The sequence below is a fragment of the Cryptotermes secundus genome, unplaced genomic scaffold (genome assembly GCF_002891405.2).
Source record: "Cryptotermes secundus unplaced genomic scaffold, Csec_1.0 scaffold873, whole genome shotgun sequence".
In the NCBI taxonomy this organism is placed as follows: Eukaryota; Metazoa; Arthropoda; class Insecta; order Blattodea; family Kalotermitidae; genus Cryptotermes; species Cryptotermes secundus.
Window position 1 is genome coordinate 46,451 of NW_019739229.1, and position 11,394 is coordinate 57,844.

Sequence of the window (11,394 nt, forward strand, 5' to 3'; positions counted from 1 at the left end):
CTTTACTGTAATACACGGTGTTTCATGTCCATGAAAATATATATTAGTTTGCAGAAATCTTCAAACCATATCATAGTTGTGGCATTACTTATGGTCTCGTGTGTTTCCACTTCAGCCAGAAGAATGTCTCCCATTTGTCAACAGCAATATCGGGCGATACCGCTTGCCAACGTCTCTACACAGTTAGTCTGTTCCAGTCTACATCGGCGACGAAAAGGATAGCTCCTTGCTACATTTATCTTGCGCCGTGTCACTGTGCTTTATTAGTATAATGACTGTACATGTTTTTACCAATCCTGACGTCTGCATTACCGTTCTCTACACCCTGGTCTCACTCAAAACATCTCTGCTGCTCTAAAAGAAGAGGACGTTGACTTTATTGCTACTCAGAATAGATGACGTATTTATATCATAATTATCTCGTCGTTAATACAGATTGCTTTCTGTTCTCATTAGAAAAATATTCTGTTTCTCGAAATGAGTTGAATTGTCACCATTCATCTACATTAATTACGTGGCGAAGATTACTGGTGTCTTGGATGTGACGCCATGCAGTCTGGTAGAAATTTACGACGTCCTCTACTATGCTGTAGATATAGGCAGTGGTTTCCCCTCTTTCTATCTGTCTATCTATGTAGGCCGCAACATAGCTCAAGCGGTTAGTCGCAGGCTCCCCACGGTGACAGCCCGTGTCTGGTCAAGTGGGATTTGTGGTGGACGAAGTGGCGCTGGGGCGGGTTTTCTCCGAGTACTTCGGTTTCCCCTGCCATTCTTCATTCTACAGAATTCTCCATTATCATAATCACCCGGGGCAGATACAATAGACCAATCAGTGGCCGCCGTGCCGAGTGGATCCAGCTGGACTCCACCCCCCACTAAGCGAATTAAAAAAAGTGTCTGTCTGTCGATCCATCCATCCATCCATCTCCATCTGTTCACATTGCGTCACACACCAGAAATCGGTAAGCTGCAAGGATCTCAGAGCTAGCAAAGTTGTAGGTTATGATCTGATTCAGCATGAGTACATTCTTGTTACATTTATGGAACTCATCTCTAGCAAGCCTGCCTCTATTATTAATTAACGTAAGTACCCTTCAATGGAGGATCTTTACCCTCACAGAAGTCATCACAGTAAGAAATCAACTCTGTCCGCAGAGCCGGATAGTTCATTCCATATACCAGCAAGGCCCACGGGCCGAACGACCGAGGATTTTGTGTCCGAGTTCCTGCAGAAGTTTCTCTTGTTCACAGACTCAACACCGGCTGTGGGGACCGCCCAGAGCTCTTCTGCAGGCCGACCATTATATCCCCATTAGTGCTCAGGTTACGCTTGTGGGTAAGTGTGCATGGGTGTTTCTGTACTTTACTGTCCCCTAGACAACATTACTTCGCTGGGTGAGAGTTATTCCAGGAGCTTCGCCTTGTAGTTAACGTTTGGTAGGTGAATGATGCGACGGAACGCTGGAAGGGAGCGACTGTGAACTAACCGAGGTACAGTTCTTGAACTTGTGTGGCGGGACAAAGAATAACAAAGAAAAATATCTTCCAGGATTGCCTGTGCCACTGCCAGTATTCGAACCGAGCACATCTGATTGCGAGTCTACACCGTTATCGCTACCCTATCCCGCTCTGTCTAAAAGAATTATGTCTTGTATCTAATACATAAAAGGGCACGCGGTGCCATACTTGGTTGAGGCACTATGCTACAAGCCGGGAGGTCGCGGGATCGAATTCCGATGAGATCATTCGATTTTTTCAATTGACCTAATCCTTCCAACCGCAATATGGTCCTGGGGTCGACTCAGCCTCTAAGAGAAATGAGTACCAGGAAGTTTCCTGGGAAGTAAAGGGCGGCCGTTGCGTAAGGCTGACAACCTTACCGCCATCTATGAGCCGATTGTCTAGATAATATGGGAACCTCAACGTCTCGCAACCCCATGGGCCTCCACGGCCTGTTACAGGGATAGTTTTACCTTTTATCTAATACATAAGGAAAGGTGGTTTAAAATGGAATAGTTGCATATAGGAAAACTGAGTTTAAACATACTGTATGGCAGATCATTGTCATATGGGTTAAGATACTGTGCAGCCTTGCAGGCTCATGACAGAGACCCTTCGGAGGAGCATGTTCCCTCTGTATCCAGGTTTCAGTTGTGTAGGTAGACAAGTAAATTTTCGAAGAAAGCAGTCTTCTGGGATTTGGCACCGTGTATATGTGGTGTTAACCGACGTTTCGGAGGAACGTATCGCCTCCATCNTTCCTTTATAGCAAGGAAATATAATTGTGAGAAAACACGGCCAACTCGATACTGCGTTTTCATTGCTGGAGGCAGCAAGTTACACCGTTTTTCGGTAAGAGCTGCCAGAATATACCGTGCCGTGTCACAGAAAATCCGCTTTATGTTTACCAGCATCAGAACATCAAACCTCACATAGGATTATATAAAATTTGGTATATGTTGTCTGAGCAGCCGAAATCTTAAGAATTGATACTGACATGACAAATCGACTTCCCCTTCTTCTTCAATATAATGAGTATATGCCTCAAACCCAATTCGAAGAAGTTTTAAAAGTGGTATTAGCAACTATTTCCGGTTATTTCTTAGTATCTCTGTCCTGTGGCACTACATAAATACTCTAATTTTGTAGGCAGTTTAATATGTGTCAAGTCTTTTAGTGACCGGTAGACGGGGTTTGGACTTGTGAAACGCTTTAGTGGATATTCACTAGTTGTAACTACAATTAATTATAACATTCTCCAGATTACTGTAATTATAACACATAAATAAATTCTTCTATATCTGCTTGCACTAGTCGTTGCTAGGTAACAGATATCAGCTGTAGCTAAGCCTTGACAATTTTTTCACTATCCGTTTCCTGCCAACGGATTTTACATGGGAACTATTAAAAGTCTGACGTAATCACGTACTCCTAATACCACTGTACTACAGCACACATGTAAAGCCTACACTAAGTATAATTCCTTCTACGACTTCTGGCCACACTACTGCTCCCCTGGAACTTCGGAACTCAAATTCTGCCAGCTGAGTCTGCAGTCTCAGTATTAGGACCGACGGTCAGTCGGGCAGTCTGTCTTCGAATAAAGAACCCGTCTGGAGCTCACGACCAGATTTTTATTACTGTCAGGCTGTTGCGGGTTTGTTGATGTTGAACGTTCTCTCTGACGAGAGGACGAGTCTGTCGTTTAAAATCGCTGCCGGCCCTCGCCAGCGCAGGCATTCTCGGGTCCGTGTCCCTTGGGACTCGCGACTGTATTTTACTCTCTCAAATTCGACACTTACTTTTTCGTCACCTTCTACGACTCGCAGGGCTACGGTGAAGGTATTCGACCCCGCCTCCACACGGGTTATGCTCCTAGCGATATTCCAGCTCTGTTATTAACTTTCGGCACGGACCACAGAAAACAGAGCTTCCTCTATTGTTGCTTGACGCATGCGTTGGAATTTGTTCACCGAGCTGTTGCCTAAGAATGCTTTGATCAAATCCGTTATAATAGTACGTATATTGAGTTTTATGTTGTTTCTAAGTTAGTACTTCTTATGTTCTTCTACCATGTCCTTATTGTGCGGTAGACCTTTTAATCTAGTATTTTGTCTTGTGTGATCATCACAAGAAACTTTACAGGTCTATATGCGGCTTCATTTTTTTTTACCCTTCCTTACGACTCAGGTTTAACTTCCAGAACGCAAACTTGGCGCAGGAAATCCTCGAGTAACAAAGTTGTATCTTTCCACATTTTTAACTTTGTGTCATCAAAATGACGGAGAGTACACTAAACGTGACCGTTCAGCGTCAGTGCACATTTGAATCGCATCTCGTGTACCATCTTTTTATTAGATCTGTCAATTTGAAGCCTCGTGCTAAACGTGGTTTGCCATTCATCAATCATGGCTCACTTAACTTTTTATATATGACAAGCAAGCAAGCGTCACTCCGCTTTATAACAGACGTAGGTCACACTAATATAATTTCAGTCCCAATTTGTTTGAAGTGATACATGATGTCTCAACCTATATTTAAGTGCAGCCTTAACGATGTTGCTTGGAAGAGATGCTATGCTTTTGGCAGTGGCACAAAGTCAGCAAAGCACCATTTCACAAGCGGTTTAGAGACACTGATGAACGGGACTGTTACCACTGTATGATTGGTTTGGTTAAGGCAACAGAAACATTTGTTGTGTCTCACGGACGTGTGTGCTACAAGAATCTTCATCAGGCCACGCTTTGCAAACGAGAGGCTTGGCAGTTACCCCTCTCTTTCGGACCTCCGACGGTGCTGTTCTGCTCCGGAAATGATCTAACATTTCTGATCTGTGAAGGTGACGCCATATAGTCTGATAGAAACAGACCGACGTCTGTTCGGTCTCAATATCCAGGGTAGTCATATACACTGAGAGAAAGGCAACACGTTTCTCCGAGGTACAAGTAAACGTCGAAGGACTACACGGTCCAGAAGACAGTAATTTTCATACCATTTCCACGAGAACTTTAAATTTCACATTTAAATTTATCGTAGACCTATATTTTGAAACTTTATTTTAAATTTTGGAAACACCAATGATTTTACAATCGTATCAGGATGATGTTAAAGGTAAAGCTGTCCCTGTAACAGACCGCGGAGGCTCATTGGGTAGTGAGACGTCGAGACTGCCACTTTTTTTCTAGACAGTCGACTCACAGATGGCAGTGAGGTTTTAAGCCTTACACACCGGCCGCCCTTTACCCCCAGGAAGATTCCTGGTACTGATTTCTGTTAGAGGCTGAGTCTACCCCAGGGCCATAGTGCGGCTGGAAGGATTAGGTCAATTGATAAGTCCAGTTATCACAACGGAACTCGAACCTGTGACCTTCCGGCTTGTAGCATAGTGCCCCAACCGACTGGGCTTCCCTGCCCTTCGGTACTGCAGTCTACCAGCAGAAAGGGCGTATTGAAAATTCAGCAGAGAATTTTTTATAAACTCTTTTTTTTTGTACTTTCTTTTCCAGTTTCCACCGCCTCTACGGACTAGTGGTCGAAGTTATCCATAATTAAAGTGTAAGCCTAACCTGTAGGATATATTCATTGAAACGTATGCAGTTAAGCAGTGTCATTAAATAACCATCGAGTCTGTATATTCAGAGAAGATCATATTAGCAACTGCAATCTGGTGACGTAGGCATTTCCCTTGCTTAAGGTTAATTAAATTTAGTACAACACCAATAAATAAAGTTCTGCTCGGATCACTTCTACAAAGCGTTGAGCATCAACTAAAAATAACATCCAATTTCATTGTGTTAATGTTACGGAAGCGATACACATGCGTTGAGTGAGCAGAGAACAAACATCTGTGTTCTATTATTTCAGCGTAAGTTCCTCCACCGACACCTCATATATTAACATAGGATTCAATGTAAATTTGTCATTGTAATGGGCAGACGCGATGCTCCTCTTTATGTCCAACACAAACAGTTTTTCCGAGGCACAGTGCGGAAGTGGAATAAACATTCTTTCTCGAGCAGATCCACGACTGTCAGGAGAGTTACAGCTGCTTGCTCCAGGTGAACACCCAATATGCGCGGCACTTCTCAAAATATGGCGGATGATAGAAAACACTTCGACTTAAGAAAATAATTTGTTTACATCTCGGCCCGTTAACACAATAATTCATTTTGTATATTCGGAATTCCTATATACAAAATCTTAAAGCGATGATTATAGTAGTTGAGTGGTTAGAAACTGTCTGCATATTCGGCAGGTTTTAGGTTTGAATCTCGAGCCGGAGATTTGCCTTCCTCACTCTCCACACACCTCAGTGATATACAAATAAAACAAACTCCATGGTTTTCGTGCGCAAGAGAACCATACCGACCGAGCGACCGCCGGTTGTCGGCGAAGTTATTGTCAACTTTAGTGGATAGAGGGTGTCGCGTGGACAGCGCAACGGATCCCCACGGCCGTTAATTTCGGTTTTCTAGACAGGAGCCGCTACTTCCGCTATTTCCGGGTCAGGTCATGTAGGATTTGTGGTAGACAAATTGGCACTGGGGCAGGTTTTCTCCGAGTACTTCGGTTTCCACTTCCAATCTTCATTCCCTATGAAGAATGCCGTCTTCTGGGATGTGACACCTTGTAGATATTGTGTTAACCGACGTTTCGGAGGAAAGTATCGCCTCCATCTTCAGAATATAAAAAATCCGCAAGCGAGGAACAGATGACTCGATACGTTCCTCCGAACCGTCGGTTAACACAATATCTACACGGCGCCAAATCTCAAAAGACGACATTCTTCGTGGTCACCGCCGTGAAAACCTCAAATCTTCATTCCACCAATTGCTCCACAATCACCCTCACCTATCATTTGGGGCTAGTACAATAGGGCAGAAGTCGCCGCAGTACAAGGGACTTAGTCCCACCCCATTAAGAATACTAAAAAGTAATAGAAGTGGTAGGTTCGAATTTTGTTCGATGCACCAGCTATTCAGACTGAGGTTTTCGTTGTTTTACGCATTCCTCCTAGGCAAATACCGCGATAATATTTAGAATAGACCACGACCGCTTCATTCTAATCCCTTCCAATTCTTCTTTCATCAGTAATCCCAGCATTCGAGATTACATAATTACACAATCCTAAGAGCGTTATTCAATAAGCCATTGGAATTATCTTTTCTCTATTAACCTTTGATTTCTCATTCCACTCTTCACATATTCTCCTTAATTCTTTTAATTGTGTTCTTCCATTTCGCCAAACTGCACCTTTGTGTAAGGGAAGAAAGCAAGTTGCAGAGTTCAATTCTGATTCGACGAATTGCAAGGTCTTACAGAATTCCATTAAGAGTGGAAGGGGCCTCTTGAGGTCGCAGGATCTCGCTCCTTGAAACTCTCTGGAGTGGGACGAGAAGGGATCAGCAGGTGTATGTACCTGCTGGCCTGATTGCCTGCCTGTCTCGCGCTGATGTAGCTGCATGACCGTCTTTCCTACTGTCAACATTTAGTTGTACGAGTGGAAACTTTGATCATTTGTTCCGTACGTGTCATAACGTTCCTTGGATCCATTCACGATCTCCTGTGTCACCACTGCATGTCAGAAATGTCCTCTATGGGTCTCGTTTAAATGTGACCAGTAAATTATGGGTTGGGTGTGTGTCACGGATGGAGCTATAAACATGCATGTAGCTTTTTTCTTCAGAAATAATGCCAAGGAAAAAGACCACTCTGGATAATAATATACAAACGAGAAGCAAACTCCGTGGCCTGTAGACCGCAAGCGAACTATATCGACTGAGCGGCCGCCGCTTGTTAGCGAAGTTAGTGCCAACTTTTGCGGATAGAGGGTGTCACGTGGTCAGCGCATCGGATCCCCACGGCCGTTAATCTCGGTTTTCTAGACCGGAGCCGCTATTTGCTTGAAATAGCTCCTCAATTATTCTCACGAGACTGAGTGGACCCCGTTCCAGACCCAGTACTTCTCAGAAAATCTGGTAGCGCCGGTAATCCAACCCGGGACGTCTGGATTTGTAGCCAGGAACTCTGACCACTAGACCACAGGAGGTCGGATAATAATATGTAATATAAAAATTAATTATACGCAAATGCCTTATTCATTAGAATATGGTCGAGTGGGGGTTCTGTGAATAAGGTAAATAATAATAATTCTGGTTGCATTGTTGCCAGCCGACCATTGGTGGACATATTGACTGTGATCATGCAGTCAGCCGGTTACTCGTATCATTCAAAATAGGATACAATGTAGAACAGATATTAGTGCCTAAATGCGCGTCGGAGGTAAGTAAATCGGTAAACGGCTACAGTTCTGACTGGACAACCGAGGTTTCTGTGTTTGATTCCCGGTATTGGAAAGAGGGGTTTTTCTTCCACAGCTTCCAAACACGCTCTGAGACCCGCCCAGCCTTTCCTCTACTTTTACGAAAGCCTCTTCCTTCTGGGTAAAACTGCCGGGACTCGAATCAGACCACTCCTACATCTGATGTGAGAAGTTATAATCCCATTCTCCACTGAGTCTTCATGCTGTGGTGTTGAATTGATCGCAGGGCCACTTTTACCTTCAATTTTTTCTGGCTCACTCGCGTGTAAAATATGAAGAGCCCTTGACGAACCGAGAGGTCCCAACTCATACGGCATACGCACATTTTCGTTCCATTACAGAATCTGCTGATTATTATCCCTTCATTGGGTCCCTGTGAAATCAAGACACTGTAACTGTGATTTCTCTATGGCTATTTGAGTAATGTAAATGCATTTTAAGCCGGTCACGGTAGCCGAGCGGTCTAAGGCACGTACTGTCTTCTCTCGCTCAGAAACCGGGATCGTGGGTTCGAATCCCACTCAGGGCATGGATGTTTAGTTTCTGTGTGTGCTTTTTTCTGTGTTTGTATACAGGTAGAGGCCTTGCGGTGTGCTGATGACCCGTCCAAGGAGTCCTACCGAATGTGTAAGACCTAGAAAAACCAAAGTGAACGGAAAAGTTCATGGAGATAGGCCTAGGCCCACTGGGGCTGTAGTGGAAAGAATGCATTTTAGTTGGTATAAATGTATTTTGTCATCTGTTAATTTAATAACTAATTTTCTCTCATTAGGACCTATGTACCTTTCATGTATATGCAAATATTATGAAGAGCTTACGATAATGTTTAGCTCATTTAGCAGGCATAAAAGAGCAGATATGTTGCTCAGGGATCTTCCATGTTGAATCAATTTTTCCCAAATATCAATATTAAAAGTAAAAGTAAAGGTATACCCTTAACAGGCCGTGGGGGCCTATAGGGTTGTGAGATGTTGAGGTTCCCACATTATCTAGACACTCGGCTCATAGATGGCGGCAAGGTTGTCAGCCCTACGCGCCGGCCGGCCTTTACCCCCCAAGAACATTCAAAGAATATTCCTAGTACTCACTTCAGGGCCATAGTGCGGCTGGAAGGATTAGGTCAATTGAAAAGGAATCCAATGACCTCATCGGGATGTGAACCCGCGACCTTCCGGCTTGTAGCATAGTGCCTCAACCAACTACGCTACCGCGTGCCCCAGAATTCCATTATATAAAAACAATTCATGTGATGAGAGAACAATTATATAATATCCACTCGGGGCCTATTGTATTGCGTTCAGTTTCGAGGAAACACCGAACGTCCGTTGGTGCACTTTTCCAGCTTCGACTGAGGGTTTTCGTTATATTCCTCAGTCTCACGATATTATGACCGGGACAGCACCTCACGACTGATTCCGTTCGCATTATTTATGACTTTCCCACCACTCATAATTTGACGCTACTGAGTGTCCACATACATAACAAACAATAGAATAAGATCATTAGGAAATCTATGAAAATAATATGGGGTACCTTATAATGTGCCACAACTTAATCTACCAAATTCTTTCGCATCTTCCCATAGTCACTGTGCCGTTTCTCACTCGGTAACCTTCGCAGCTGACATGACGCTACTAAATAAATAAAGGCAGAGATCTGTGAAGCCCTCGTACCTGCAGATGCGGAAGCATTGCACTTTGAAGCCACTTGCTACTTCTATTAAAAGCACCTGTAGTTGCGTATCTCGGTCCATGCTGGGAAATCTTTTAGACTCATGCTTCTTTTCCTCTGGCTCTTGATGTCGAAGAAAAGCAAACTTGTTAGAGATGCGTGCTTCCAAGTTTAATGCAAGATTGGCTTAAACTTTACAGTTCCTTAAGAGAATCTCGTTGATTGTTTAAGTATGCCCTTTTGGACCTTACTTTGTGAAGATGTAGACGTTTTCTTTATCAGAAAGAATATACCTACCTGATGTAACTAGGTTACGTTATCAAAGACTTTTGCAAAGAATCCCTCGAAGCGGGAGCAGAGAGTAACAAAGACCAAATGCCTGAAGGAACTCTTTGCTTTGACACGATCCTTCCTTCCACCTGTTGGAGTACAATCAGCATTATGAAGGAGTACACAGCATAACTCGGATTTGTAAATGCCTGAATTGGAAGAATTGCGAGTGAAGGGTTGAAGAGGATTCAGACCGTTCGGTATCCATTAAGCTGTTAGGAAGTTTGTGTTATTGCCGTGGGAATAAAAAAAATATTTCTAGTAAGGGTTGGAAGGATATAATGATCACCCTGGGGTCCCAAGGACATTTCCTTATATACTGTCTCGTTACGAGATCAGGGTGTTTCTTGAAGAAAGCAGTCTTCTGGGATGTGGCACCGTGTAGATGTGGTGTTAACCGACGTTTCGGAGGAATGTATCGCCTCCATCTTCAGGGTAGAAGGAAAAATAAGAAATCCGCGAGCGAAGCGACCATGAAAACCGGTACGTCGGTTAACACCACATCTACACGGTGCTACATCCCGACTGCTTTCATCATAGTCACCGCCGTGAAAACCTCAAATCTTACACGGTGTTTCTTATTTCACCTAATACTCGACGCCAATCAATGAAATTTATTCTTCATCTCTTTTAATATTATCCGATTCAGAATACATAATTCATTTTCATATTATCAAATATAAAAACTTGATGAAACTGTATGAAAGAGACGACCGCCTCTGTGGTCTAGTGGTCAGAGTTCCTGGCCACAGATCTAGAGGTCCGAGTTCGATACCCGGCGCTACCAGATGTTCTGAGAAGTAGTGCGTCTGGAACGGGGTCCACTCAGCCTCGTGAGGGTAATTGAGGAGCTATTTCAAGGAAATAGCGGCTCCGGTCTAGAAAACCTAAATTAACGGCCGTGGGGATCCGTTACGCTGACCCTCTATCCGCAAAAGTTGGCACTAACCTCTCCTACAAACGGCGGTCGGTCGATCGGTATAATTTACTTGCAGACTACAGGTCACGGAGTTTGTTTTTTGTATGAAAGTGAACACCACCCCTGCAGTGAGAGATATATACGCTTCTTCGAAATTGACCTTTGACCAATGCCGAAACCAAATTTCCATTGCATATCCACTGAAATCGAGACAGAAGGTAAAATTGTGTATCTGTTTAAGGGTTGAATATTGCAGTTGATCAGTGACAAATAACACAGTCATGTATGAATACGCTAGGAGCATCTTTTATAAGCGTGTATTTCTCGCCACTCTGGATCGCTTTTAAGGAAAGTGGATTTAACAGATTCTTTCCACAAATTCTTATTTTTCTCGACAATAATAAATTTGAGCTGTTTGATAGTTTTTGGACCCATAAGCCATGTCGGTAGATCTAATTGTATTTACTGCTCCATAAAGTTTGCTGCGAAGTGTCTGTATAGTTTATGCAGTGTTTTGCTGTTGGGGTTTCTCTTCGTAACCAAACATTTTGGCGTAATTAACCCAAACTGTTTATATATAGTAAGTAGGAGAGTGGTTTAGTTAAGTCCTGCTCCGAGCGTTCTCCCCCCCCCCCCCCCACCCCCCACACAC

General features: G+C 43.5%; 1 long non-coding RNA gene across 1 annotated transcript in view; it reads left to right on the forward strand.

Annotated features, from left to right (window-relative positions):
* The first annotated feature begins 1,260 nt into the window (after positions 1–1,260).
* Positions 1,261–11,394, forward strand: part of LOC117282903 — an 88,307-nt gene continuing 78,173 nt past the window's right edge. The window contains exon 1 of the long non-coding RNA XR_004513813.1: positions 1,261–1,336. This is a non-coding gene — a long non-coding RNA (uncharacterized LOC117282903). The remainder of the gene's footprint in view (positions 1,337–11,394) is intronic.